This window comes from Geotrypetes seraphini, chromosome 5, assembly GCF_902459505.1.
Source record: "Geotrypetes seraphini chromosome 5, aGeoSer1.1, whole genome shotgun sequence".
NCBI lineage: Eukaryota > Metazoa > Chordata > Amphibia > Gymnophiona > Dermophiidae > Geotrypetes > Geotrypetes seraphini.
Genome location: NC_047088.1, coordinates 140,913,965 through 140,941,680, shown reverse-complemented (window position 1 = coordinate 140,941,680; position 27,716 = coordinate 140,913,965). Strand labels below are relative to the sequence as shown.

General features: G+C 42.1%; 1 long non-coding RNA gene across 3 annotated transcripts in view; it reads right to left on the bottom strand.

Moving 5' to 3' along the window:
• Positions 1-6,069: 6,069 nt before the first annotated feature.
• LOC117361331 overlaps positions 6,070-27,716 on the bottom strand; it is a 206,865-nt gene continuing 185,218 nt past the window's right edge. For all 3 annotated transcript variants that reach the window (XR_004539632.1, XR_004539633.1, XR_004539631.1), the window contains exons 2-4: positions 11,191-11,395; positions 9,940-10,072; positions 6,070-6,693 (exon numbers count right to left, since the gene is read on the bottom strand). This is a non-coding gene — a long non-coding RNA (uncharacterized LOC117361331). The remainder of the gene's footprint in view (positions 6,694-9,939; positions 10,073-11,190; positions 11,396-27,716) is intronic.

Genomic DNA, 27,716 nt, shown 5'->3' with positions numbered 1-27,716 from the left:
GTAGACCTGTATGGAGATTTGATAATACATTGCTGGCAAAACCAAATTTCATTGAGGAAATTCAGTTAAAAATAAATGATTATTTTCAAATTAATAATACGGAAGATATCTCCATAGAAACTCTTTGGGATGCTTTTAAGGCAACCATGAGAGGGCAAATTATTTCTTTTTTGGCATACATTAAGAAACAAATTAAAAAACATTTTCCAATTTGGAACAAGACAAAGTTATTGGAATCAAAATTGATTAACAAATGGGAATACTCTACATTACAAGATCTCTTGAAAGCCAAAGGGAAATATAATGAGATTTCTGCTAAACTGATAAGAAAAGATTTATTTTCTCAACAGACATTGTATTATGGAAATTCAAATAAGGCGGGAAGATTATTGGCAAATTATCTAAAAGCAAAAAAAAACCGGAAAACAAAAATAGTGGCAATAAAAGATGAAAACGGGAATACATACTCTCAAATTGGCCCGATTTTAAAACAATTTTTAAATTTTTAGAAAGACCTGTATTCTTCTGAGCCTTATTTAGATAAAGAAAAGGATGGTTTAGAATTTTTAAAATTAATTAAGGGACCAAAAATTCCAGAATATATAAAAGAAAGTTTAGAAAAGCCAATATCACTAAAAGAATTGCAAACAGCTTTGAAATCCCTTAGAGTTGGATCCGCTCCAGGTGGTGATGGTTTCACAGTAGTTTTATAAATCATTTCAAAATATCCTATTACCTTATCTGTTAAATTTATATCAGGTCCAACTAACTAATGTTTGTATCATAGATACTATGGCAGAATCTGTTACTATAGTAACATAGTAACATAGTAGATGACGGCCGATAAAGACCCGAATGGTCCATCCAGTCTGCCCAACCTGATTCAATTTAAATTTTTTTTTTTCTTCTTAGCTATTTCTGGGCGAGAATCCAAAGCTTTACCCGGTACTGTGCTTGGGTTCCAACTGCTGAAATCTCTGTTAAGACTTACTCCAGCCCATCTACACCCTCCCAGCCATTGAAGCCCTCCCCTGCCCATCCTCCTCCAAACGGCCATACACAGACACAGACCATACAAGTCTGCCCAGTAACTGGCCTAGTTCAATCTTTAATATTATTTTCTGATTCTAAATCTTCTGTGTTCATCCCACGCTTCTTTGAACTCAGTCACAGTTTTACTCTCCACCACCTCTCTCGGGAGCGCATTCCAGGCATCCACCACCCTCTCCGTAAAGTAGAATTTCCTAACATTGCCCCTGAATCTACCACCCCTCAACCTCAAATTATGTCCTCTGGTTTTACCATTTTCCTTTCTCTGGAAAAGATTTTGTTCTACGTTAATACCCTTTAAGTATTTGAACGTCTGAATCATATCTCCCCTTCTCTCCTTTCCTCTAGGGTATACATATTGAGGGCTTCCAGTCTCTCCTCATACGTCTTCTGGCGCAAGCCTCCTATCATTTTCGTCGCCCTCCTCTGGACCGCCTCAAGTCTTCTTACGTCTTTCGCCAGATACGGTCTCCAAAACTGAACACAATACTCCAAGTGGGGCCTCACCAATGACCTGTACAGGGGCATCAACACCTTCTTCCTTCTACTGACTACGCCTCTCTTTATACAGCCCAGAATCCTTCTGGCAGCAGCCACTGCCTTGTCACACTGTTTTTTCGTCTTTAGATCTATAGTTTTGCCGAAGCCAAATAAAGATTCTACATTGGTTTCAAATTACAGGCCTATTTCCTTAATTAATGTAGATGGAAAATTTCTAGCTAAAATATTGGCTACTACTGACTACGCCTCTCTTTATACAGCCCAGAATCCTTCTGGCAGCAGCCACTGCCTTGTCACACTGTTTTTTCGTCTTTAGATCTATAGTTTTGCCGAAGCCAAATAAAGATTCTACATTGGTTTCAAATTACAGGCCTATTTCCTTAATTAATGTAGATGGAAAATTTCTAGCTAAAATATTGGCCAAGGCTCTTCCTTTTATCGTCGGTATGCACCAAACAGGGTTTGTTGCTCAGAGACATTCCTCTAATAACACCAGATTAGCTTTTTATATGTTAAATTTAACAAAAGCTATGAATGATCTGGCTTTTTCTGTATCCTTAGACGCAGAGAAGGCTTTTGATCGGTGGAGTGGGCCTTCATGTATCAAGCAATGGAATGCTTGGTATAAGTTCAGGATTTATACAAATGATCCAAACTTTGTATAGCTCCCCTGCTGCTAGATTATATATTAATAATAATTTCTCAGAGCATTTTAATCTGCAGAGGGGGGTTAGACAAGGTTGTCCTTTGTCTCCTTTACTTTTTGATATTGTATTAGAACCCTTGTTATTAGCTATTCAGCAAGTGAAGGAGATACAGGGTATTCCTTATTCAGATCAGGAATATAAAGTTTCCACTTATGCGGATGATATATTGCTTCATTTGAGAAATCCAGAAACAACCATTCCAAGCTTATTAGAATTGATAGAGAAATTTGGAAAATTTTCAGGGTACAAGGTAAATTGGAGTAAATCAGAAGTTCTTCCACTTAATGTCCATTGTACAAAAGGATTATTTGAAACATTCCCCTTTCTATGGAAAGAGGACGGAATAATATATTTAGGCATTTGGATAAATAACACGTTAGAAGAAACAATGAAAGTGAATGAAAATTTTTTATTACAGAAGGTAACAGAAATGTGTGAGCAATGGAATCCTTTGCATATATCTTGGTTGGGGAGAGTCCAAACTATTAAAATGATGTTTTGCCTGTGGTTTGTTATCAAATGGGTATGTTACCGTTTTTTTTTTCAGGGGTCCTTTTATAAAAAGTTAAATTGTATTCTAACAAAATTTATTTGGCTGGGTAAAAAGACTAGAAATGCTTTAGTATCTCTACAAAAACTAATTACAGAGGGAGGTGTAAATTTTCCCAACTTCTATAGGTATCATCAATCCTATATTATGCGCCAGGGTATGTATTGGATCCTCCCAGAGCCTGTTGATAATATCCCAGATTGGTTTTGGTTGGAATGGCGCCTTATGTTTCCTCTGCGATTATGCCATGTACTTAGTATCAAAATGCCTAGACTATATAAAGAAAATAGATTACTTGTAGACACATGGAAAACAATAAGATATGTTAGCAATCTAACACCTATTCCAATTAACAAATCAACAAATCAAACTATATGACTGAACTCCAAGATTCAAATTGGCAGATATAAAGTCATCTGGAAGCATTGGATGATTGCAGGAATATGTGTATTAGAAGATGTTATTTCTAATGATAAACTGCTTGAGTTTTCACAGTTGCAACATAAATATGGTCTTAATAATTCACAAAGTTATAGATGGTTTCAAATGAAACAGGCTATTCAGGTGGGGGTTCCCTGAATGGAAAAATCTCACTAATCAATATAGTTTAGAGTTCTTATGCTTTCAGGTGGACTTCCTGGGACACCAGGCCACACAGTGGTACAAATTAATATCTGGATTTATAAATAAAAACCCAAAAACTGGTCTTCGGGACATTTGGAGCATTGAGATCAAGCATCAAATTACGGCGTCTCAGTGGCCACGAATTTGGTCTTGGAGGATGAGATGTTCAATGTCTGCATCTATGAGACAAACTTGTTTTTTTCTGTTACATAGAGCATTTTGGACCCCTGTTCATTTACATAAATTAGATAGCTCTAAGTCTGATAGATGTTGGCACTGCAATCTCGAAGCTGGGACTTTAGATCATCTATTATTCTATTGCCCATTTATTTTGGATTTTTGGAAATCAATATGGGGCCAAATAAATAATTTATTGGAAAATCCAGTGGCCCTATCATATTTTATTTGGCATGTCAATGAGGGCAAAGAACCAAATATCCTCAAAAAATAATAAGCTATTGCTAATTATGACTGGAGTCGCCATTCAACAAATTACATTTAATTGGAAAAATTGGAGTAGATTAAACTTTAATTTCTGGGGAAATTCTTTATGTTATATATATAAGATGGAAAGAATATTAGCCATACAGAAAGGAGATTTTAATAAATTCAAAGATGTTTGGGGACCATTCACAGATTATTGTAATGAGTAAATAACACTTTTCCCTTATTTACATAAGTGTAACTGAGAGGGTAGGGGGAGGGTTCTGATCTTACATTATGTGCTTGGATTAGTAGAAAATAATATATTATAAGATATACATGATTACATATGATATGGTAAGGGGATAAATTTCATTTTTGGGAGGGGATAAATTTCATTAATTTAAGATGATTGTAATAGAAATTCAAGTGATGTCTGTAAGTTTGTAAGTTTAAATGGTATTTCTATTTACACTTGTTGTAAGTTGTAAAAATTGTTGTAAGTTGTAAAAATGAATAAAGAATTATAAAAAGAAAAAAAAAAGGAATTGGTTATTGGAAAGAAAACAGAGGGTAGGGATAAATGGCTATTTTTCTCAATGAAGGAGGGTAAATAGTGGAGTGCCACAAGGATCTGTACTGAAACTGATACTATTTAACATATATATAATGTGGCAGAGACCTCACACAGCACAAGAGAAACCCTGTGCCAAGTGCCCAGCAAGTCCCTATTTCCTCCACAGAACCTAGCTTTGAACTAGAAACATTGCAGTACAGAAAAATACAAGTCCCTAGAGCCTCTAGGTTTATCCCTGTGCCAGTAAGAAGAGCTGTGTTGAACCCCTGATAGAGGGGGATGGCTCCTTTAAGAATTCTCCTGTGTTACCTAAGGGGGTGGGGCATGTTAAGGCAAACCCTTACTCTCCATAGCAGCCAGAAACAGGAGAGGCAGGGGAAGCAGGAAGGAAGCAGGAGGGAGCTCTCTTGGCTCTCCCACACCAGCTGGCTGATTGGGAAATGGAGGATGTCAGCCCAGAGTCAGGGAGTTCTGGGGAGGAAACTTGTTCAGACGTTCCCATGCAGTGGCAAAGCAGCTCACCTTCAGAGCTTGGAGGGAGAGGACAGCATGGAATTGTAACCCCAGCATAACAGGTGTGAAGTTTCCTATATTTTTGCCAGAATTATAGTTTGTTTTGTGAGTGTGCTGTGCTAGCACCTGAGGAACAGCAGAAAAGGAAAGCCTGTGTTTTTGGCCTTTTTGTTTTTGCATGTTTTCTGCTTGGAGATTGTGTGATCCAGGGAAGTGGCTACAAAGCCAGAACTGGACTTTCAAATTGACTCACCTGTGAGAACTGGAACTCTGGGAAGGGTTCCAGGGAGAAGGAAAAGTTTGTTTAGGTTTTATTTTTTTTTCCTCTGGGGTCAGAACAGTGGCGTACCAAGGTGGGGGGCAGGGGGCCAGTCCTCCCCAGGTGCAAGCCCAGGTGTTCCCATCCTTGGAGTCATGGTTCAGGAACTTTCCTTCTCACAGCCCGGTCCCAAGGCTCTGGGTAGTCCCCGTGGCCCAGCATGTTCCCAGCCTTCTCTCCTGTCCGATGGCCCTTTACTTTCTGTGAAGCTGAAAAAACTGCCGGCTTCAGCAGTGATTCAGCTACGTCGCCCGCGGCTCCCCTTCCTGCTTTCCCCATCTGCCAATGATGCAAATTCCTGTTTCCACTCAGGTGGATTGTGGCAGAATTGCCACGCGCGCTAGACTTTAACGCCAGCATTGAGCTGGTGTTAGTTCTAGAAGCGTAGCGTGGGTTTAGCACTTGGTAATTTCGTGCATGCGCTAATTTCTTTAGCGCACCTTATTAAAAGGAGCCCTAAGTGTTTTTTTTAGAAAGGCCTGAGGAGGGACCAATGAAGCTCGAGGGACAAACCTTTTATCCCCATTACCACAGGAATGCCATATTATCAGTCCCCATTCTCACTGCATTACCATAGAACAGTCTACCATTACCATGGTAATTTAAAAAAAAAATTCTCCATGACATCAGTAATTACTGTGGCAACCATTACCATGTCACTCTCTTCTTTATGTGCTATTGTGAAATTTTGGAAACACCAGTGGGTTCCTAGCCAGGAAGAATGGTTACAGCACATTGGAAATACAATAATAATGGATAAATTAACATATGAATTATGATATAAAATAACTTCATTCAAGTGGAATTGTTCTGAATGCAATTTATGTTTCATTTTCAAAGGTATATTTGATGTAATATTTGAAATTGTAATAAAAAAGTGCTCTTTGGCAAAGTCCTAATCTCCTCAGATAGTCAACCTCTGGAGACTATACAGTGCAGTAAGGCTGAATTTACCCCCTAAAAACAGGGAAATAACAGGAGAGAGGCATGAAAATAAAGAGAAAGTGAAATAGGCCAAAATAAGAACATGAAAAATAATAAGAGATAGCAAAGAACAGGAAAGAAAAGAAATTGAGAATGATAGAGAAAGAGAGGGAAAGGGAGAAAGTGAGCAATGTTAGGCATATTCACATTATAGTAAAATGCCTCTTCAGTTGCTGAGGGATTTTTTTTCCTTTCTCAGGAAGTGTCAGTGCATTTCTTTAAGCAAAAGCAAAAAAAAAAAAAAAAAAAGCATTGCAAAACAAGTGTTACACAGCCATCCTTTCACACCCCTGGAGCAGATGAGGAGGAAGGAGAAAGGAGTCTGGAACTGCTAATGAATGTGCCAGCTGTGCATGGAGAGTCAGCTGAGACCAGCCTCTGGGCTTTCGGTTTTCCACTTGGATTCCCATCCCAGACTGCTGGGAAGCAGAGCACAATATCATGCCTAGAAAAATAGAAGACAAAGAAGAAAGAGAGCTATAAAAGATGAGAGCATATTTAGTATTAGGCAGGGCATAGCACACAACTGAATTCCACTGTTGCTGTATCTTGGTTATATCACACTACCAGACCATATCAAACAGAGAGATATAGAAACAACAGAATCACCTGGGACATCCGCATCCTCACTGATAAAAAGCTGGATGCCAGAAAACCAGATATATTAGCAAAAGAGAAAAACACCAGAACAGCACTGATTACTCAGTGAATCACATGGAGAACGAGAGAAGATCCTCACATACAAAGAAATGCAGTCCAAAACTAAGAAAATGTGACAGAAAGAAACAGAAATATTTCCCATCATTTTGAGTGCCACAGGCTTGATTAAAAAGAACTTCCAAGCGTACCTGGATATGTTTCCTGTACATAGGAACTCTGGAAAGAAGCTCTTTGTCACAATGCAAGTGGTATAATGAAGTTAGCAGTAAATGTGAGAGACTGAGATCATACTTACATGACCATTTATTTTTTTCATCAAAATGGGACATCTATTAATATTCAGTCCCGCCCCAACCCCACCCTAGCTTTTATTTCCCCCTCCCCCCTTGGGTGCAGCAAGCAACATCAGCTTTTCTCTTCCCCTCTCCCCCCCCCTTGGGTGCAGCAGCAGCAGCCTTTCTCTTCCCCCCTCCCCCCTTGGGTGCAGCAGCTTTTCTCTCCCCCTCCCCCCTTGGGTGCAACAGCAGCAGATTTTCTATTCCCCCTCCCCTCCTTGGGTGCAACAGCAGCATTTCTCTTCCCATCCCTCCCATCGGCAGAGTCACAAGCTTCCCTCCATCACTGACCTATTTTCAGAGGGAAGCTTACAACTTGCTGCTCTTCCTTGCTTCGGACATTCCTTGTTCCCGGATCCTACCTTCGTGGAAACAGAAAGTAGGCAGGACCAGGCAGCCAGGAAGGCCCGAAGCAAGTTGTAAACTTCCCTCCATCGCTGACCTGTCTCCCTTAACTTCCCTCCATCGCTGCCCGTAGTGAACTCCTGCTCCGGGGCTCAAAATGTGCGTGTCGGCTTCCCTTCTCTTCTCCTCCCCCACCAGGACATAACTTTCGGTTTCGGAGGGAAGAAAAGGGAAGCCGGCAAGCACACATTAGAGCCCCAGAGTGTAGGTTCAATTTGAATGCTGGAGTCAGCCTTGGAAGGAGCATTGGTGGCAGCAGCAGGATTAGCCAGGCATGAAGAACACTGCGGGAATTTGGCGCTGGAGGGACCGTCCCCTTGTCCCCGTGCACAGCTTCAGGATGCTGTCCCTGAAAATGGGACATTTCGGCATCCCGAAGCGGTGGCTCGGGACAGCGGGACGGTCGGAACAATAACGGGACGGTCCCGTTGAAAACGGGACATATAGACAACTTAATCATACTCCACATATCATGGCTTAGGAGTGAGGTTCATTCTTATCATGGTATGTTCAAAACTAACCCATTTGGAGAAATTGCACCCAAAAGAATCATATTGTGATCAAATTCTTGATAACATCACATAATCAGGACTAGGCCTGTTTGAATCTCTTTAAAAGAGGCTTGCAAAATCCACAGGCTTCTTTCAGGACTAACAAGGGGGGGTGGGGGGAGAAATCAACTAAGATAACTGCTTTGGGCCCAGTAACTACAAGGGGTCCCTTAGGGATGGTTCAACTAGGTGTTGCATTTAGGTAGCATGCACACACAAAAAACAAAGAAGCTGTACCCCAAAAACACAGAAAGCAACAAGCAAAGTAGAATTAGCCTAGAGAAGACAACTGAGCAAGCCAAAGATCCTAACAGAAAAAAAACCAGAGGGGGTCCAGAGGAGGGCGACGAAAATGATAGAAGGCTTGCGCCAGAAGACATATGAGGAGAGACTGGAAGCCCTGAATATGTATACCCTAGAGGAAAGGAGAGACAGGGGAGATATGATTCAGACGTTCAAATACTTGAAGGGTATTAACGTAGAACAAAATCTTTTCCAGAGAAAGGAAAATGGTAAAACCAGAGGACATAATTTGAGGTTGAGGGGTGGTAGATTCAGTGGCAATGTTAGGAAATTCTACTTTACGGAGAGGGTAGTGGATGCCTGGAATGCGCTCCCGAGAGAGGTGGTGGAGAGTAAAACTGTGACTGAGTTCAAAGAAGCGTGGGATGAACACAGAAGATTTAGAATCAGAAAATAATATTAAATATTGAACTAGGCCAGTACTGGGCAGACTTGCACGGTCTGTGTCTGTGTATGGCCGTTTGGTGGAGGATGGGCTGGGGAGGGCTGGGAGGGTGTAGATGGGCTGGAGTAAGTCTTAACAGAGATTTCGGCAGTTGGAACCCAAGCACAGTACCGGGTAAAGCTTTGGATTCTTGCCCAGAAATAGCTAAGAAGAAAAAAAATTAAATTGAATCAGGTTGGGCAGACTGGATGGACCATTCGGGTCTTTATCTGCCGTCATCTACTATGTTACTATGCTACTATGTAAACCTGGACTGAAGAACCCAAATTTCACCACACATGGCCGTGTTTCAGCAGACAATGCCTGTGTCAGGGGTCCAATTTGATTGATTGGATACAGTGTGACGGTAAATGTTTACAATGATAGTTATAGTATTACAAAGCAATCATGTGGCACAAAATAACATGCCACTAGAAGAAACACTCAGCCATCATGTTCATCTTGTCTATTATGTATCCAATTCTGGTGCAGCAAAGCAGCAGTGAAAGAGCAAGAAAAGATTATAGAGGGAGGAGACTTATGTCTGCCTGTATGGAGCCAAGCGACAAGTGCTTCTTGTAACAAATTGTCTTGATCAGGTCAGATCCTGTGCAATGCAGTATTATAGCCAGTTAATAGGATTTGGACAGCAGGGCATTATTTTACCTTTTCTATTTTGATTTACTATTAATATTCTTTCTGACCTCTTACTATGATTTCTCACTACTTATATTTCGTTCCAAAGCTCAGAATATTTTCTGAAACCAACTACCAATCAATCCAAAATTCTGCAGCACCTATAAAAACTTGTGAAAAATAGAAAAATTGCTGATATTTAATACCTATACCAAGAAATCTTTTAGAAATATTGTGTGTGTTTTTAAATTTAAAACACAACTATATCAAACAGCTGGATTGCAGATTAATCATCTGTTGTATTGAACTAAGTTCAAACAAAGTTTAGAACCTGATTTATATACTTCATGAATTCCAAGACATTTAAGTCCTATTACCATATGTCCACGTTTCTCCAGGCATATCATCTGTATGGTGCTTGGTTGGGCATCTGGGCGACTTTTTCCATTGCCATCTTTATATACAGGTTTTGCTGTTTGGAAGGGCACGGTGATGGCGACCTGCTTAAATCTGAAAAAGAAATCACCACATTACCACATGCTAACTGGTTAGCAATGCAGGTGTTCTTGCTGGCTATAAAATGGATGGTGGTATGTGATCATGTAGTAATTTAAAAAAAATGGCTGTGCACTAATCCTGTGCACTAATCTGAGATGCAAGATATATATGTTTCAGGTTTATTTCAGTTTGATATACTACCTATTAAAGAGTCTAAGGGCTCCTTTTATCAAGGTGCGCTAGTGGGGTTAGCGTGTCAGACATTTCATCATGCGCTAACCCCTGCGGCAAGCCAAAAAACTAACACCTCGTTAATGGAGGTGTTAGCGACTAGCACGGTAGGCGGTTTAACGCACGGTATTCCGCGTGTTAAATCCCTACCGCACCTTGATAAAAGGAGCCCTACGTGGTGTACATAAAAATTAACAAATATATATAAAAGGTAAAGAAAAACTGAATCTAATACAAACAACAGAATAACAATTCTAGATACAAAAGGAAAGTAGGTTGAAAACTTACCGTTTTTTTAAAAAAGGAAAGAACAGTGAAGAGAAAGGGGTAACACGGTTTAAAAAAGATTCAGGAATGCTAAAAGGAATCTCTCATCTTAAATCTCGAAAGTATCTTTAAACAAAAAGTATGATGCATCTATCTCATACTTTTTTATTTTTGAACTTCCACCTCTCATACATCCAGCAGCCCCAGACCTGACAGTATATGCTTTGAATGAATGCGCATGAGAGGCGCTTTTAACACACACATATATGGTGCCTTCCCTATCAAGTATGATAAATTTATCTTCAACTTTCAGCACTCATGCAATCTGCAGTCCAGACCTGTTGGTGTTGGTGTTGGTGTACACTTTTGATGCACATGTATGAGATGCGCCTTTAACATACACACCTGAGATACACTTTTAACAAAATATTGGCACCCCAGACCTTTCAGTAATTTTGGAGCAATAAAGGTCAGCGCTTCATTTCATGCAGCATCAGACAATGTCAAGGCATCGCCCGCAGTGCTCATTTTAATATTAATGACCTTGTTGTACTACATTTACATAGGTTTAGATTCACTAAGCCCACCGATTGTGTCCCGACAAGTTTGCGACCCCAACCCGATTCACTAACCTTCCTCCTGATCCGATCCACACCCGATCCGGCATGCAAATGAGAGGCAGTGGCATGCAAATGTAGGAGGCAGGGATTCACTAAACAATTTCAGGATCACCAACTAGGCTGGCCAATCAAAAAAGAAGCGACTGTTGAGGACCAGTCGCTCACGTCCCTGCTGACTCTCCTGCCCCTCTTAAGAAGCAGTTTCTCTCCTGGTCCCCTGAAAATATATCAAATATAATATCAAAAATAGATTACTGTAATACACTATATAAAGGAGCTTCTTTAAAAGAAATACGTAGAATCCAGATCATTCAAAATACTGCAATAAAAATAATTATGAAAAAGAAAAAATTTCATCATGTGACACCACTTTTAAGAGAGAAACACTGGCTACCAGTAATCCATAGAATCACCTATAAGATAGCTTTACTTACTCATAAAATACTTATAAATAAAGCCCCAACATTTCTAGAAAGATATTTAATACCTTACTCCCCATTTAAATCTTTAAGATCAGAAGATAAAGCTTTATTAATAGTCCCTTCTTTAAAAGTGATCTACTCCAGGAGAGGAGAGACATGATTTTTTCTGTTTCGGCCCCCCAAATCTGGAACTTACTTCCAATTTACATAAGAGAGGAAAAACTTCCTGTGTTACTTGGAACAAGAATATTCTTGTGATTTGTTGTAAAAGTCTAATAAAGATAATTATATAAAAAAAAAAGAGAGGAAAAACTATTGAATAAATTTAAAAGTCTTCTGAAGAGCTGGCTTTTTAAAGATGCTTTTCAATAAACCATCATTATTATATTTTGGGGCAGGATGTGGAGGCTCATTGTCATCTGTATAACTAGTTGAAATATGTGGGTTCTTGTTTCCCATCCTGTGTGTACTAACCTATGCTTGATTTTATTTGTAGTTTTATTTTTTAATATTGTATTTTATACTACCCTTTGCCCCAATGTATCAATGTCTATTAGTATTGTATGTGTTGGATGTGGATTTTATAATTTTTATTTTTTTTATTTGTTATTTTTGTAAATCACATTGAAATAGGATTTTGCGATCAAATCAAAGAATTTATTAAACTTGAAACTTGAAAATAGTGGAGCAAAAAGAGAAAAAAGTGGGAAGGAAAGTAACTCCTATATCTGAATCGAATCAGTTGAGGCATATCTCCTGCTCTCTGCCGCCCCGACTCTCCTGCTCTCTGCTGCCCTTCCCTGCAGTGTGAGCCCCTGGTTTTAACCCACGGGTTTAAAGCAGGGCTGCACTATGGAGTATTCTGCAGTGCAACCCCGTTTTAAACCCGTGGGTTAAAACCACGGACTCCAAGTGTAGGCAGGAGCTATGTGTTGATGTACGGTCCGGGCACCACAGGTCCCAGCTTCAAAAATCCCTGCTTCCAAAAGTAAAAAAACAACAACCAAAAAAGCAAGGAGAGCAAGCGCATGCGCAGACCATCTAAGGCATAGAAGATGGTCTGCGCATGCATCTGGATCGCTCTGCAGTATTCCGTGCAATCACTGTGGGGCGTGCCTCCAATCGAGTTAATTTGAATGTAGAGGCTTACTGAATCAGTCGCCCGGGAAGACTCGGACATGGATCAGAAAGGTAAGGGGGATTAGTGAATCTAAGCCATAGTGTTATCGGAAGATGCTACAAAACATGAAAAAGACCACGCAGAGTCATTATGTACATCGGAAACCAGAATACTTAGATGCAAAACCAGTTAGAACTGGTTTAGCGTCGATCGTTAAAGGCATGGTAAGTTTAGAACATCGGGGCCTCTGTCAGAGAATATTTTTCACCCACCAAGGGATTTATCCTTCATCTGTTCACAACAGTAAGTGTTCTGCACTCAGAAAATCTGTAGTTCCAGAAAGGGAAGATATTCATAATACCACTGGGATAAGAGAACAGTAAACCTGTCACCACCCTCTATGAACCACCTGAAAGGCTTTGGTACTTGAATACTATAACCAAACACCTAAACTCAGAGAAGATCAATTAGCTGGGAAAAACCTGCAACTAAATAATAAAGAGTTAAAAGTAAAGTCTATCACCTACTTTATGTGTATGAGAGGTGTTGGAGTTGGAGATAAATGAAGTTCCTTTAAGGATATCTTCTTCTGCTCCTGTGATGAAGTGTTATAATCAATGTTGCCATCAATTTGCTTTAATATTATGGACAATTTGCCTTTTACTTTTTATTTCTCTTAGCTTGTAAATAAAGGAACTCCTCATTTAAATGTCATTCTAGTCTCCAGTGCTAGTCTGAGGGATGTAGTTATCAATGTGTTATTTTATTACCAACTTGAGCTACTTTAGCCCAGTTTCATTTTATGCAATGAGACCTCATAAACTGGGGTTAACAGTAAAACAACACATCTTAATGGTAACTCCTGTTGATAGCTTCCCCTTTAATCTTTTACAGTGACTAAAGTAAGCTCACTGTTTAGCAGGAAACCCTTTAAAGTCTGTGTGTCCCAGTTTGAAGTTAAGAATGAAGCAGTGGCGTACTAAGGGGGGGGGGGTGGTCCGCCCCGGGTGTAAGCCCTGAGGGGGTGCTCCGGCGTCCGTTCCCCTCCCCCCGGTTCTTCCCCTCTGGCCTCCCCGCACCATTAAGAGTACCGAAGTAGCCTGCAGCAAGATCGCGATGTCAGCGATCTTGCGCTGCTTCGTGCTGTCCTCCACCACGGTCCCGCCCCCTCCACTGATGTCAGAGGAGGGGGAGGGTCCACGGCGGAGGACAGCACAAGCAGCACAAGATCGCTGACATCGCGATCTTGCTGCAGGCTGCTTCGGTACGCTAAATGGTGCGGGGAGGCCAGAGGGGAAGAACCGGACGTCGGGGTGGGGGGGAGGGGCGAGCGGTCCTTCGGGGTGGGGCGGGCAGGCAGGCCTTCAGGGGGAGATGCAGGTCTTAAAGGGGGGGACAAGCCTTTATGGGGGGAGACAGGCTTTCGGGGGGGCAGGCAGGCAGGCCTTTAAGGGGTGGGACAGGCCTACAAGGGGGTGCAGGCCTTCGGGGAGGGGGGGTACAGGCCTTCGGGGGGATGCAGACCTTCAAGGGGGGGACAGGCCTTCAGGGGGAGATGCAGGCCTTAAAGGGGGGGGACAAGCCTTTAAGGGGTGGGACAGGCCTACAAGGGGGTGGGACAGGCCTTCAAGGGGGTGCAGGCCTTTGGGGAGGGTGCAGGCCTTCGGGGGAGGTGCAGGCCTTAAAGGGGGGGGACAAGCCTTCATGGGGGGAGACAGGCTTTTGGGGGGGACAGGCAGGCAGGCCTTCAAGGGGGGACAGGCAGGCAGGCCTTTAAGGGGGGGACAGGCCTACAAGGGGGTGGGATAGGCCTTCAAGGGGGTGCAGGCTTTCAGGGGGGGTGTAGGCCTTCGGGGGTGCAGGCCTTCAAGGGGGGGACAGGCCTTCAGGGGGAGATGCAGGCCTTAAAGGGGGGGGACAAGCCTTCATGGGGGGAGACAGGCTTTCGGGGGGGACAGGCAGGCAGGCCTTCAAGGGGGTGCAGGCCTTCGGGAGGGGATACAGGCCTTTAAGGGGGGACAGGCCTTCAAGGGGAGATGCAGGCCTTAAAGAGGGGGACAAGCCTTCATGGGGGGAGACAGGCTTTAGGGGGGGACAGGCAGGCAGGCCTTCAAGGGGGGACAGGCATAGTGTTATCGGAAGATGCTACAAAACATGGAAAAAACCACGCAGAGCCATTATGTACATCAGAAACCAGAATATTTAGATGGAAAACCAGTTAGAACTGGTTTAGCATCGATCGTTAAAGGCATGGTAAGTTTAGAACATCGGGGCCTCTGTCAGAGAATATTTTTCACCCACCAAGGGATTTATCCTTCATCTGTTCACAACAGTAAGTGTTCTGCACTCAGAAAATCTGTAGACTTGACAGCAATCCTGGAAACATCAGATAAAGATTTGGCTAAACCAGCAACTCTTCTACTATCTGTGGCATTGTTGCCAGACAAGGATTGGATTCTAAAAATGCTTTTTAAGAACAAGAATAAAGAGTTTTTGGGTTTGAAAATTCAAATGTTTCCAGACGTTAGTAGAGAAACTCAGAATCACAGGCGTCAATTTCTTATGATGAAAGCAGGAGTTACACAGCTGGGTGGTATTTTCTTTTTACGTTTCCCATGTAAATGCATAATAAGATATCGAGATAATAAATATGTGTTTTTTGAACCAGCTCAACTTACAGCTTTTCTGACACTGAAACGTTTGGAAAAAGAAGGAACAACAACAACTACAATAACAACAATATAATAGTAACAACAAATTGGATTTGATAATAGAATAAACTCCTCAATCCAGTCACACGATACTGTTTCTTTTGTATAGAATTTATTAATAAATTGATTTCCTTAAGTTCACTCATATAAATCTTGGATCACATTATAGAGGACTTGAGATTGTTCGATTAGAATTTTTTAATATTATGTAAATTATTTCTTATTATTTTGTGTTTGATCTGACAATCTTTCTGTACAAAATGTTTTGATTTTGTTAAATATCTTAAAATGATAAATAAAGATTAGAAAAAAAAAAGAAAATCTGTAGTTCCAGAAAGGGAAGATATTCATAATACCACTGGGATAAGAGAACAGTAAACCTGTCACCACCCTCTATGAACTACCTGAAAGGCTTTGGTACTTGAATACTATAACCAAACACCTAAACTCAGAGAAGATCAATTAGCTGGGAAAAACCTGCAACTAAATATTAAAGAGTTAAAAGTACAAGGGGGTGGACAGGCCTTCAAGGGGGGGTGGACAGGCTTTCAGGGGTGAGATGCAGACCTTTAAGGGGGGGACAGGCCTTTAGGGGGGGACCATGGTGTAGAAGTACACGGAGGGAAGGGGGTGCATATGCCAGACTTTGGGGGGAAGAAATAATGGGTCTGAAAATAGAGGAGAAGGAGAGAGATGATGGACCATGGGATTTAGGGAGGGAAGGAACAGAAAGGGAGAGGAATTGGACACAAGGGATGGTGTGGAGGAGGGATAGAGATACTGGATAGGAGGGTAATTGGGAAAAGAAAGGGAGAGATGGTGGGCCCTGGGGTGGTGGAGAAGGAGGGAGAGATGCCGGATGAAAGGGTAGTTAAGAAAAGGTGGATCTGTGGAGGGAGATGAAAAAAAGGAAAGGTACCAGACTTCCTGGGGAGGGAAGGGAAATGGAAAGGGAGGACAGAAATGGCAGATGGATGGTTAGCATGAAGAAAGAAGGAGACCCTGGCAAGCAAGTTATCAGAAGACAACCAGAGACTGGGACCAACAAGATTTGAAAAATAACCAGACAACAAAAGGTAGAAAAATTAATTTTATTTTCTGTTTTGTGATTACAATATGTCAGATTTGAAATGTGTATCCTGCCAGAGCTGGTGTTAGACCGCAAACGTGAGCTAGGATTTAACAGAGAGAGGAAAAGTCCTTTTTGTTTCTTTATTTTATTTACACCACAGTGCCAGTGTGGTTAGGAGAAGCCAAAGGGGGTGAAAAAGCTATAAAACCCACCAGGATTTTTGAAAAAAATCACCCAACTGGGCAGGAAAATCGAATCGAAAAAACCAATTAAATAGGCTGAATCAAAATTTTTCTTCCTGAATCGGGCAGTTTGCGCTACTGTCTCAGACTTTAGGACTTGGGATTGGGGAGAGATGGCATCCTCAGTACTTTATAATGCAAGTGAAATGAGGATTTGGTCAGACTTTTGAAGGGTCTGCAGAAGAAAAATATTGTATAGGCCGGGGACATGAGACAGCAGGAAATGGGATCTTTTCTTCCTTCTATTTTTGTGAATAGAAAGGCTAAGGATGTCAGAGAGTTCAGTTAAAATATGTGCTTTATAAAAAAATATAATAATGTGTTTTATAAAGTTTATAAGCATTGCTGGCCTACCCGGTGAGGTGTTCCTAGTGGTGGTGGTGGTGGTGGCAGTGTGTCAATGTGTTGAGAGGAAGAGGTGGTCTAAGAAATTCTCCTGAGCAAACTCTGGGCCCATTTCCACCCCCCAGTTAGTCCACTCCACTCAACTGGTTCACACACTGAGTATTTGGTTATTGTGCCTAGGTAATTGTTTTGGGATATCTTCCAGTGGTTTGTCAGTATCTCCTTGTGGTCCAAGGAAGGAAACTTTGTTAACCTTAGCATTGACCTTTTGTAACATAAGAACATAACAACATAAGAACATAAGAAATGCCTGCACCGGATCAGACCTGAGGTCCATCCAGTCCGGTGATCTGCACACGCGGAGGCTCAGCCAGGCGTACCCTGACACATACATTAGTCACTCGTATCCCTCAATGTGTCCTGCAAGAAGATGTGCGTCCAATTTTCCCTTAAATCCTAGAATGGTAGTTTCTTCCACCATCTCTTTCGGGAGAGAGTTCCAGGCGTTCAACACTCGCTGTGTGAAGCAGAACTTTCTGACATTTGTCCTGGCCATGTCCCCTCTCAGCTTCAGGCCATGACCTCTGGTCCGAGTCTGGGTCACATTCGCCAATGTGAATAAAGCTATTTCTTGCTCTCCATCCTTTCCCCCTGCTGGTGAGTGAGCTTGCTCCATTTTGTCGATTCCTTTTAGCAATTTAAAAGTCTCTATCAGATCCCCTCTCAGTCTTCTCTTCTCAAGGGTGAATAATCCCAGTTTTCTGAGGCGATCCTTGTAGCTCAAGTTCTCCATACCTTCTACTAGCTTCGTCACTCTCCTCTGCACCTTCTCCAGCAGTGTTATATCCTTCTTCAGGTATGGAGACCAGTGTTGGACACAGTATTCCAAGTGTGGTCTGACCATTGCTCTATAAAGCGGCATTATGACCTCCCTTGATCTACTCGTGATTCCCTTCTTTATCATGCCTAACATCCTGTTAGCTTTCTTTGCCGCCACTGCGCATTGAGCCGACGGCTTTAGGGTCCTGTCTATCAGTACCCCTGTCTTTTTCTTGTTCGCTCTTCCCCAATGTTATATCTAACATTTTATACTTATGCTCCTTGTTTTTTCTGCCCAGGTGCATCACTTTGCATTTTTCCACATTAAAACTCATCTGCCAATTTTCTGCCCATCTCTCAAGTTGCTTCAAATCTCTCTGAAGTTCCTCGATGTCTTTTTGTGACCTGATTGTCCGGCATAGCTTTGTGTCATCTGCAAACTTGACAATAACACTGGTCGTTTCTTCTTCCAGGTCATTTACAAAGATATTGAATAAGATAGGCCCAAGAACCGAGCCCTGAGGCACACCGTTAGTTACTTTTTTCCAGTCTGAGTACTTCCCATTTATGCCCACTCTCTGTCTTCTGTTTTCCAGCCATTTTCCTATCCATCTTAGTATATCCCCTTCTATTCCATGACTTTGTAATTTTTTTGAGAAGTCTCGCATGAGGTACTTTGTCGAGTGCTGCTTGTGTGGCATTAGGCTATGTAGTGACCGAAAGAAAAAACCAGACCTTTGCACATTTTTGCACTATAGGTGGGTGTATGAGGAGATTCACATTTCCTGCACAGCTTAGTCCGTGTGAAGTTCCCTTGTGCTGTATTTGACATCTAGTAAGGTCTCTGTTTGGAAGGAAAGATCTAAGCTTAAAAATTAAGTGGCCAGAAGTTATGGTAAAAGCAGATAGCTTAGCTGGTTTTAAGAAAGATTTGGACAAATTCCTGGAGGAAAAGTCCATAGTCTGTTATTAAGACATGGGGGAAGTGTCTGCTTGCCCTGGATCAGTGGCATGGAATGTTGCTACTCTTTGGGTTTTGACCAGGTACTAGTGACCTGGATTGGCTACCATGAGAATGGGTTACTGGGCATGATGGACCATTGGTCTGACCCAGTTAGGCTATTCTTATGTTATGTTCTCATCTGTAGGGGCCTTTGTTTTCACTTCTTATTTTAATGTATTTTTTTCTGGGAACTTATCAGTGTTTTTTTATAATGGGAACAAAAATGGAAGAGAATTAATGTGTGTGGAATGGGGGGGGGGTAACTAATTTCTTCAGCTAAATAATTAAATCCACCTCAACCAGACTCGCACACCATTCACACACCATCCAACCAAAAACGTCAAAAGTAAAAACTGTTCGACAACCTCCTAGCCATTCCAGCTGCAACACTCGACCCCCAACTCTACAACCTGTTGACCTCGACCACAGACTATAAAACCTTCAAAAAAGAAATAAAAACCCTTCTATTCAAAAAACACATAAAACCGAACTAACACAATCAGAACTGTCCCAAGCGTCACCTGCAACTACTCCATATGTACTTCTCATGTCATGACAATTCAGACATAATTTATGTTATGTTATGTTTGGAATAATAGTTACATATATGAGGTTCAATAAAAGAATATTTTCACTCCCTGTTTCTATTCTGACCATTTATACCGTTTCATGGTTATTACAAAAAATATTTTTTACGTGGGGGGTGTCAAAAAATGATGGGCCCCAGGTGCCACATACCCTAGGTACGCCACTGGAATGAAGGAAAGTGTTTTGGCCTTAGGTGACCCTCAGCTACAATTACTGAGAGGCCACTTAGAGCTAGATTCACTAAGCCCACCATTCAAGTCCCTACCACTTAGCGACCCCTTTGCGACCGGGACCCAATTCACTAACCTGCCTCCTGATCCGATTCCAATTCGTGCATGCAAATGAGGGGGAATGGCATGCAAATATAGGCAGGCAGCGATTCACTACAAATAAAACCCAAAAACAAAATGAGGAACACTGACTGGGCTGGCCGATCCCAAAACAAGCAATTGCTGAGGACCAGTCGCACTTGTCCCTGCCGACTCACCTGCTCCATTGCTGTCCTGAAATCCCTGTCAACTTCTAGTCCTGTTCTCTGCCCCGAGCTCTGCCCTGATCTTCCAGCACTGCCCCAATCTTCCAGCCCTGCTCTCTGCCCCGAGCTTTGCCCTGACTCTCCTGCCCCAATCTTCCAGCCTGATTCTATGCCCTTCCTTGCAGCGCGAGCCCATGATTTTAACCCACTTTAAATCCGAGGGTTAAAACCATGGGTTCGCGAGTAAAAAGTTTTTAAAAAAAAATTTTTTTTTACACGGACATCAAACGCATGTGCAGACCATCTACAGGCAAAGTAGATGGTCTGCGCATGCATCTGGATTGCTGGAGACCAAACCGTGTAGTCGGTGGGGGACATTCCTCCGATCGCCTTCATTTGAATACAGGCCCGTTGTGAATCAGTCGGTCCGTGTCGGATCGGACAAGGAGCAGAGTGAATCAGGCATGTTAGTGAATCTAGGCCACAGTGTATACAGTACTCCCCCAAAATTCACAGGGGTTTCATTCCAGGAAACCCCGCGAATTTCGAGAAACCGTGAATATGGTTTTTTGCCTGTCTCAAAAGGCAGGAGGGGCAGGAGAGGGCAGCTGGGGCGCTGGTGGGTGCAGAAAATTATTTGCGGTATGTTCCGACTGCCTCTTCCTGTTATTAAAGTCAGGCTACACCAATCAGGAGCTACTTTGACACTCCAGATAGCATGTCAAAGCAGCTCCTGATTCATGTAACCATGACTTTATTACAAGGAAGTGGCAGTCGGAAAATGCCGCAAATTACTGAGTCCGTGATTCGTGAACCGCAAATTTGCTGGGTTTTACTGTAAACTCAAATATAAACCAAGATTTGTGCATCAAAAATGGTCCAAATATTAGGATCTCAGTTTATATTAAAGCCACCACCTGCCCACCAATATGACTGTCCTCTTCCTCCTGCACTCAAATCTCAGAACCCATAATCCTGCATATGCCCTCTCTCTCCCCCCAGGTGGCAGCTTACCAGTTTGTGCTCAAGAAAGCTGTTTCCATGATGCTGAATAAGGCTATGACCACCAATTGTGGATACTGATCCGGTGTGGGGGAGCCTTGAGCATCTACTATTGTAAGGGCAACAAACCATTTTGTAAGGAAAGTAAGTAAAAGTAAGAGGAAAAGAAGGCCGCTTTGGTTCTCAAAAGTAGTAGCTGAGAAGGTAAGAAATAAGAGGTTAGCTTTCATAAACTACAAAAGATCATAGAAATAATAATAATAATAACAGTTTATATACTGCAATACCATTAAGTTCTATGCGGTTTACAATAGATTAAGCGAGATACAAATTGATTGAATTTAAGAGGGGAGAAGAGGAGAGTTAATAGGACCGGAAATGCGTTGTTGAGGAGAAAGAGATTAATAGGACAGAGAAAGGAAGGGAAGAATATCTGGAAAAGTTAAGAGAAGCTGGTTGAGTAGGCAGGAAAGCAAATATGCAAACTGAAGAAAAAATAGCCAACATGGTAAAATGGTGGGACAAGACATTTTTTTTAGATATATTAGTGATAGGAAGAAGTAGAAAGAAATATGTAAAAGCTGATAGACACATATCTATTAAGACTCGGAGTAACCTTATATAATGCGTTGTCATTTCACTCACACGTTTCTAGCAGTTTCTTCTTCATTTCTCAAACTTCATCATCTCCATTCTGTCCGGTCTCTCCTAAATCGTAACTCTCTCCAGATTCTCTTACACTCCATGGCTTTCTCCAAGCTGGACTATTATAACTCCTTTCTATTTGGACTTCTCCAATATCAACTCCATCGCCTTCAGTTAGTTCAAACATAGCTCTTTATCTTTACTGCCACTCAAAATATGGCCACATTACCATCCAAGTACAATGTACTTTCTTTCCAGATTCAGTGCTCTGGATTTCCATCATTTCTGTCTTATTTTCTGATCCTCTATTTCTGCTATTGGAACCTTCATTCTTTTAATCAACATCTGTTATCTGTACCCTCTTTTAGACAGATGTTTCTTGATATAAATCGGGATACTAGCTTCTCAATAATGGCCCCTCACTCTTTGGAATTTTCTACCATTATATTTAAAGTTTGGGAAAATCTCTTAATAATTTTAAGACACAGTTAAAGGCCTACTACTTCACTAAGACATTTGATGTATCCTCTGTAGACCTTCTTATTTTGAACAGCATGGCTATATTACATTTTTACACTTTACCTCTTGTTGTTTCCTTCTATGTTTTTTTTTCCCTACAATATATTGTAAATTTTTCCCTTCCCTGCAAACCTAATTGTCCCAGTATGTCTCCATTGTCAAGGTTTATTTACCATGTCAGTTTTTATTGGTTTTAATTTGTTTTCTCTTTACCCCTGGTTTTATTATTGAAAACCGTTTAGTTTAACATTCCTTCTTAATTAATTGCAGTATATCAAATAAATATAACTGTAACTGTAAGGCTGAATTGCTTAACAAATATTTCTGTTCTAGGTTGACAGTCAAACTGCTGGGAGTGGGACCACAGAAAACAAACGCAAATAGGGATGGATGTATGGTAGACCCTAATTGATTTTCAAAGGATTGTGTTTGTGAGGAGCTAGCTAAACTAAAGGTGAACAAAGTGATGGGGCCAGATGGTGTACATCCAAGGGTACTGAAGGAACTTGGGAAGTTCTGGCAGTTCCACTGACTGACTTTTTCAATGATTCTCTAGAGCACAGGTGTCAAAGTCGGTCCTCGAGGGCCAGAATCCAGTCGGGTTTTCAGGATTTCCCCAATGAATCTGCATGAGATCTATTTGCATGCACTGCTTTCAATGCATATTCATTGGGGAAATCCAGAAAACCCGACTGGATTCCGGCCCTCGAGGAGGGACTTTGACACCCCTGCTCTAGAGTCAGAAGTGGTACCCGAGGACTGGAGAAGGGTAGATGTGGTCCCTCTCCACAAAAGTGGAAGTAAGGAAGTAGGAAACTACAGTCTGGTAAGTCTGACTTCTGTGGTAAGTAAAATTAATGTAAACACTTTTAAAACTGAGAGTAGGGATGTTCCTCGAATCCAGTGGATTACAGGACCTGAGGCAACTTGGATTCACTAGAGGCAGGTCTTGTCAGCCAAATATGAACAATTTCTTTGACTTGATGACCAGAGAATTGAATAGAGGGAGATGTGGTGTATATAGATTTTAGCAAAGTCTTTGACAGTGTTCCACACAGGCGTCTAATAAACAAACTGATTGCCCTCAGAATGGGCCCCAAAGTGATGGGCTGGGTCAGAAACTGGTTGAGTGGAAGGGGACAGAGGGTAGTGATCAATGGAGATTGCTCTGAGGAAAGGGATGTTGCCAGTGGTGTGCCTCAAGGTTCTGTTCTTGGGTTTGTTCTTTTTAATATTTTTATAAATGATATTGCTGAAGGGCTGTTGGGTAAGATTTGCCTATTTGCGGATGATACCAAAATCTGCAATAGAGTAGAAACGCTGGATGGTGTGAATAACATGAAGATAGACCTGGCGAAGCCTGAAGAATGGTCTGAAATTTGGCAGCTAAAATTTAAAGCTAAGAAATGTAAGGTCATGCATTTGGGCTGTAAAAACCCAAGGGGGTGAAGAACTTATGTGCACAACAGAAGAGCCAGACTTGGATGTGATTGTATGTGATGATCTTAAGGTGGTCAAACTGGTCAAAAAGGTGATGGCAAAAGCTAGAATGATGCTAGGGTGCATAGAGAGAGGTATGGCCAGTAGGAAAAAGGAGATATTGATGCCCCTGTATAAGACTCTGGTGAGACCTCATTTAGAATATTGTGTACAATTCTGGAGACCACACTTTCAAAAAGATATAAACAGAATGTAGTCTTGCCCCTTTATCCACTAAATCTATCTCCTACTCCCGTAAGGCCCCTTGGTACCTTCCGTACCACAGAGAACTGAAGCAGAAATGTCGAGCACTGGAGCGCAAATAGGAAAAAATCTAAATCCCTTTCAGACAGACAGTCCTGGAGAGTCAATATCAAGTTCTATAACACAGTATTAAAAAAAGCAAGGATGAATTTCTATGGTGACAAAATTTCCAAATCCAACAACCAAAGTAGTACTCTGTTTAACATCTGGCGCACCTTAACTTCCAAAAACGATTCCACCATTCCCTCCTCCTCCCCATCAGCAGACTTAGCAAAATTTTTCAACAAAAAGATCACTACCATAAGGAGCTCCTTCCCCCCAGCAGTCTCTTACAATTCTCTGTCCCCCAACGACTTTAACTCTATCTCAGCAGACAGATCCTGGACTACCTTTGAACTCGTATCCGAACCCCAAATCTCTTAACTCTGTCTCAAACTGAAATCCTGCAAATGTGCTCTGGATCCATTTCCTTCCTACTTATATGAGACTATTCCCGTGCAGGCCATCTCATCCCTCACCAGTCTTATCAACTTTGCTTTACTATCGGGCCTATTCTCCTCAGAAATGGGACATATTGCCTTGTCCCCATTACTGAAAAAAGCTGATCTTGATCCCTCCTTACCATCTAACTACCATCCCATAGCAAATATCCCTCTCCTGACTAAAATGCTTGAGGCCATCATATCTACCCAGCTCTCATCTTACCTAGAGAGATTCTCCATTATCATACCCTACCAATATGGCTTCAGACCCAATTTCAGCACCGAATCCCTACTGGTCTCCTTAATTTCAAAGGTGCAACAATTACATTCTCGCAACAAGTTTGCTGTCCTATTGCAATTCGATCTCTCTGCAGCTTTTGATGTCATCCACCACAATATCAACTTTCCAAGATAGGCATCGACTCCACAGTTCTAGAATGGTTCTCGAACTTCCTACGCTCCCGTTCCTATACCGTCAACACAAATGGCACCTCGTCCACTCCTTGGAAACCGGCTTGTGGAGTCCCGCAGGGATCGCCCCTATCCCCTATTCTCTTCAACATCTACATGTCTTCCCTGAAACTCTTCCATCTATCTTCCCTTTAAAACATCTATACATATGCTGATGACATCCTTGTCCTTCTCAAGACAGACTTGAATCTCACCAACCTCTCTGAAAACATTACAGCTTGCATAACAAAACTTCAATCCTGGTCCCTCTCAGTACAAATGAAACTGAACAAATCCAAAATGAAACTACTCTGGCTCGGCCCAAAATTAGAACAGCTTCCCACCCTCTTCTCACTGCCCTCTGGTGCCACACTGCAGCTTGAGTTCTCAAGCAAGGTCCTAGGCATCATTATCGATTCCTCCCTCTCCTTCAATGACCACCTCAACTCCTTGGTAAAATCTTACTTTTTTAACCTCCACATGTTGAAGAAAGTAAGATCCTTCTTCCACCAACAACATTTTGCCATCCTTGTTCAATATATCATCCTCTCCAGACTAGACTACTGTAATGCCGTCTATCTAAGTCTAACTAAAAAAAGTCTTCAAAGACTTCAACTAATCCAAAACACTGCAGCCAAGTTGATCTTCGGAAAACGCAAATTTGATCATGTCTCCCCACTTCTGGCCAAACTCCACTGGCTCCCAGTAATTTCCAGGGGTCATTTCAAATGCACCTGCCTGGCCTTTAAGATCCTTCATGGCATCCTCCCTCCCCTAATTGCACTATGTTGTAACTCCTCGAGTCCTGACACCGCCAGGCCCACCCAAAAACTTAAACTATCCTTCCCCTCGCTACAAGGTATCCTCCATATAGGAAAATTATGAAAATCTCTCTTCAGAATCACAGGGCTTTGGAATAATCTTACTGTCCCACTACGGAATCTGGGCTCCTTCCAACTATTCCATAAGCATCTGAAAACTTGGCTTTTCACAAAAATATAATGCTCTTTTCCCCCCTGTACTCAACCTCCTACCCATTATTCTATTCCTTCTTATTTTAATCTCCTGTAAACCATGCCGAGCTCTATAATTATGGAGAGGATGCGGTATATAAACTTAAAGTTTAGTTTAGGAAGGCTACTAAAATGGCCATGGTCTTCATCATAAGGTATATTGGGACAGACTTAAATATCTCAATATGTACACTTTGGAGGAAAGGTGGGAGAGGGGAGATATGATACCTACATTATATAAATGCACATGAGGTGAGTCTTTCATTTGGAAGGAAGCTCTGGAATGAGAGGGCATAGTTAAAATTAAAAGGTGATAGGATCAGGAGTAATCTAAGGAAATACTTCTTTACAGAAAGGGTGGTAGATGCATGGAATAGTCTTCCGGTAGAGGTGGTGGAGACAAAGACTGTCTGAATTTAAGAAAGCGTGAGACAAGCACGTGGGATCTCTTAGGGAGAGAAGGAGATGGTGGATGTTGCAGATGGGCACACTGGATGGGCCATATAGCAATGTTACTTACCGTAACAGTTGTTATCCAGGGACAGCAGGCAGCTATTCTCACTAGTGGGTGATGTCATCCGACAGAACCCCGATACGGACGTCTCACAAGCATATTTTGCTTGAAGAAACTCAGAAGTTTCGAGATGCCCGCACCGCGCATGCGCCAGTGCCTTCCCGCCTGATGGTCCGGGCGTGTCTCCTCAGTTCAGGTAGCTAGCAGGGAAGCCAACCCAGGGGAGGTGGGTGGGACGTGAGAATAGCTGCTTGCTGTCCCTGGATAACAACTGTTAAGGTAAGTAACATTGCTTTATCCCAGGACAAGCAGGCAGGTATTCTCACTAGTGGGTGACCTCCAAGCTAACCTCAATGGGATGGTGGGAGAGTTGGCAACTTAGGAAAATAAATTTTGTAACACTGTTTGGCCAAACTGTCCATCCCATCTGGAGAAAGTATCCAGACAATAATGAGAGGTGAAAGTATGAACCGAGGACCAAGTGGCAGCCTTACAAATCTCCTCAATCGGTATCAATCTGAGGAAGGCTACAGAGGCTGCCATTGCTCTGACCTTATGGGCTGTGACCTTATAGGGAAGGAGTAATCCAGTCTGGGCATAGCAGAAAGAGATACAAGCCGCCATCCAGTTGGAGATGGTGCACTTCGATACAGGTCGTCCCAACTTGTTTGGATCAAAGGAGACGAAAAGTTGAGGAACAGTTCTGTGTGGCTTGGTGTGATCCAAGTAGAAAGCCAAAGCACGTTTACAGTCCAGAGTGTGAAGAGCTGATTCTCCAGGATGAGAATGAGGCTTTGGAAAAAACACAGGAAGCACAATGGATGGTTGAGATGAAATTCAGACACCACTTTAGGCAGGAATTTCGGATGAGTGCGGAGGACAACCTTGTCATGATGGAAGACTGTGAAAGGTGGATCCACCACTAAGGCCTGAAACTCACTGACCCTGCGAGCAGATGTGAGGGCCACTAGAAAAACCACTTTCCAAGTGAGAAACTTTAGTGGAGCCTTGTTGAGAGGCTCAAAAGGAGGTTTCATAAATTGAGAAAGGACCACATTAAGATCCCAAACCACTGGAGGAGGTTTGAGAGGAGGATTGACATGGAAAAGTCCTTTCATAAATCTGGAAACCACAGGATGAGCAGAGAGAGGTTTTCCTTGCAGAGACTGATGGAAAGCCACAATAGCACTCAGGTGGACTCGTATAGATGTAGACTTGAGGCCAGACTGAGACAGGTGTAGAAGATAGTCCAACACAGAAGAGAGGGAGGCTCGTTGAGGCTCCTTAGACTGAGACACACACCAGGAAGAAAATCTAGTCCATTTTTGGGAGTAGCATTGTCGAGTAGCAGGCTTCCGGGAAGCCTCCAATAC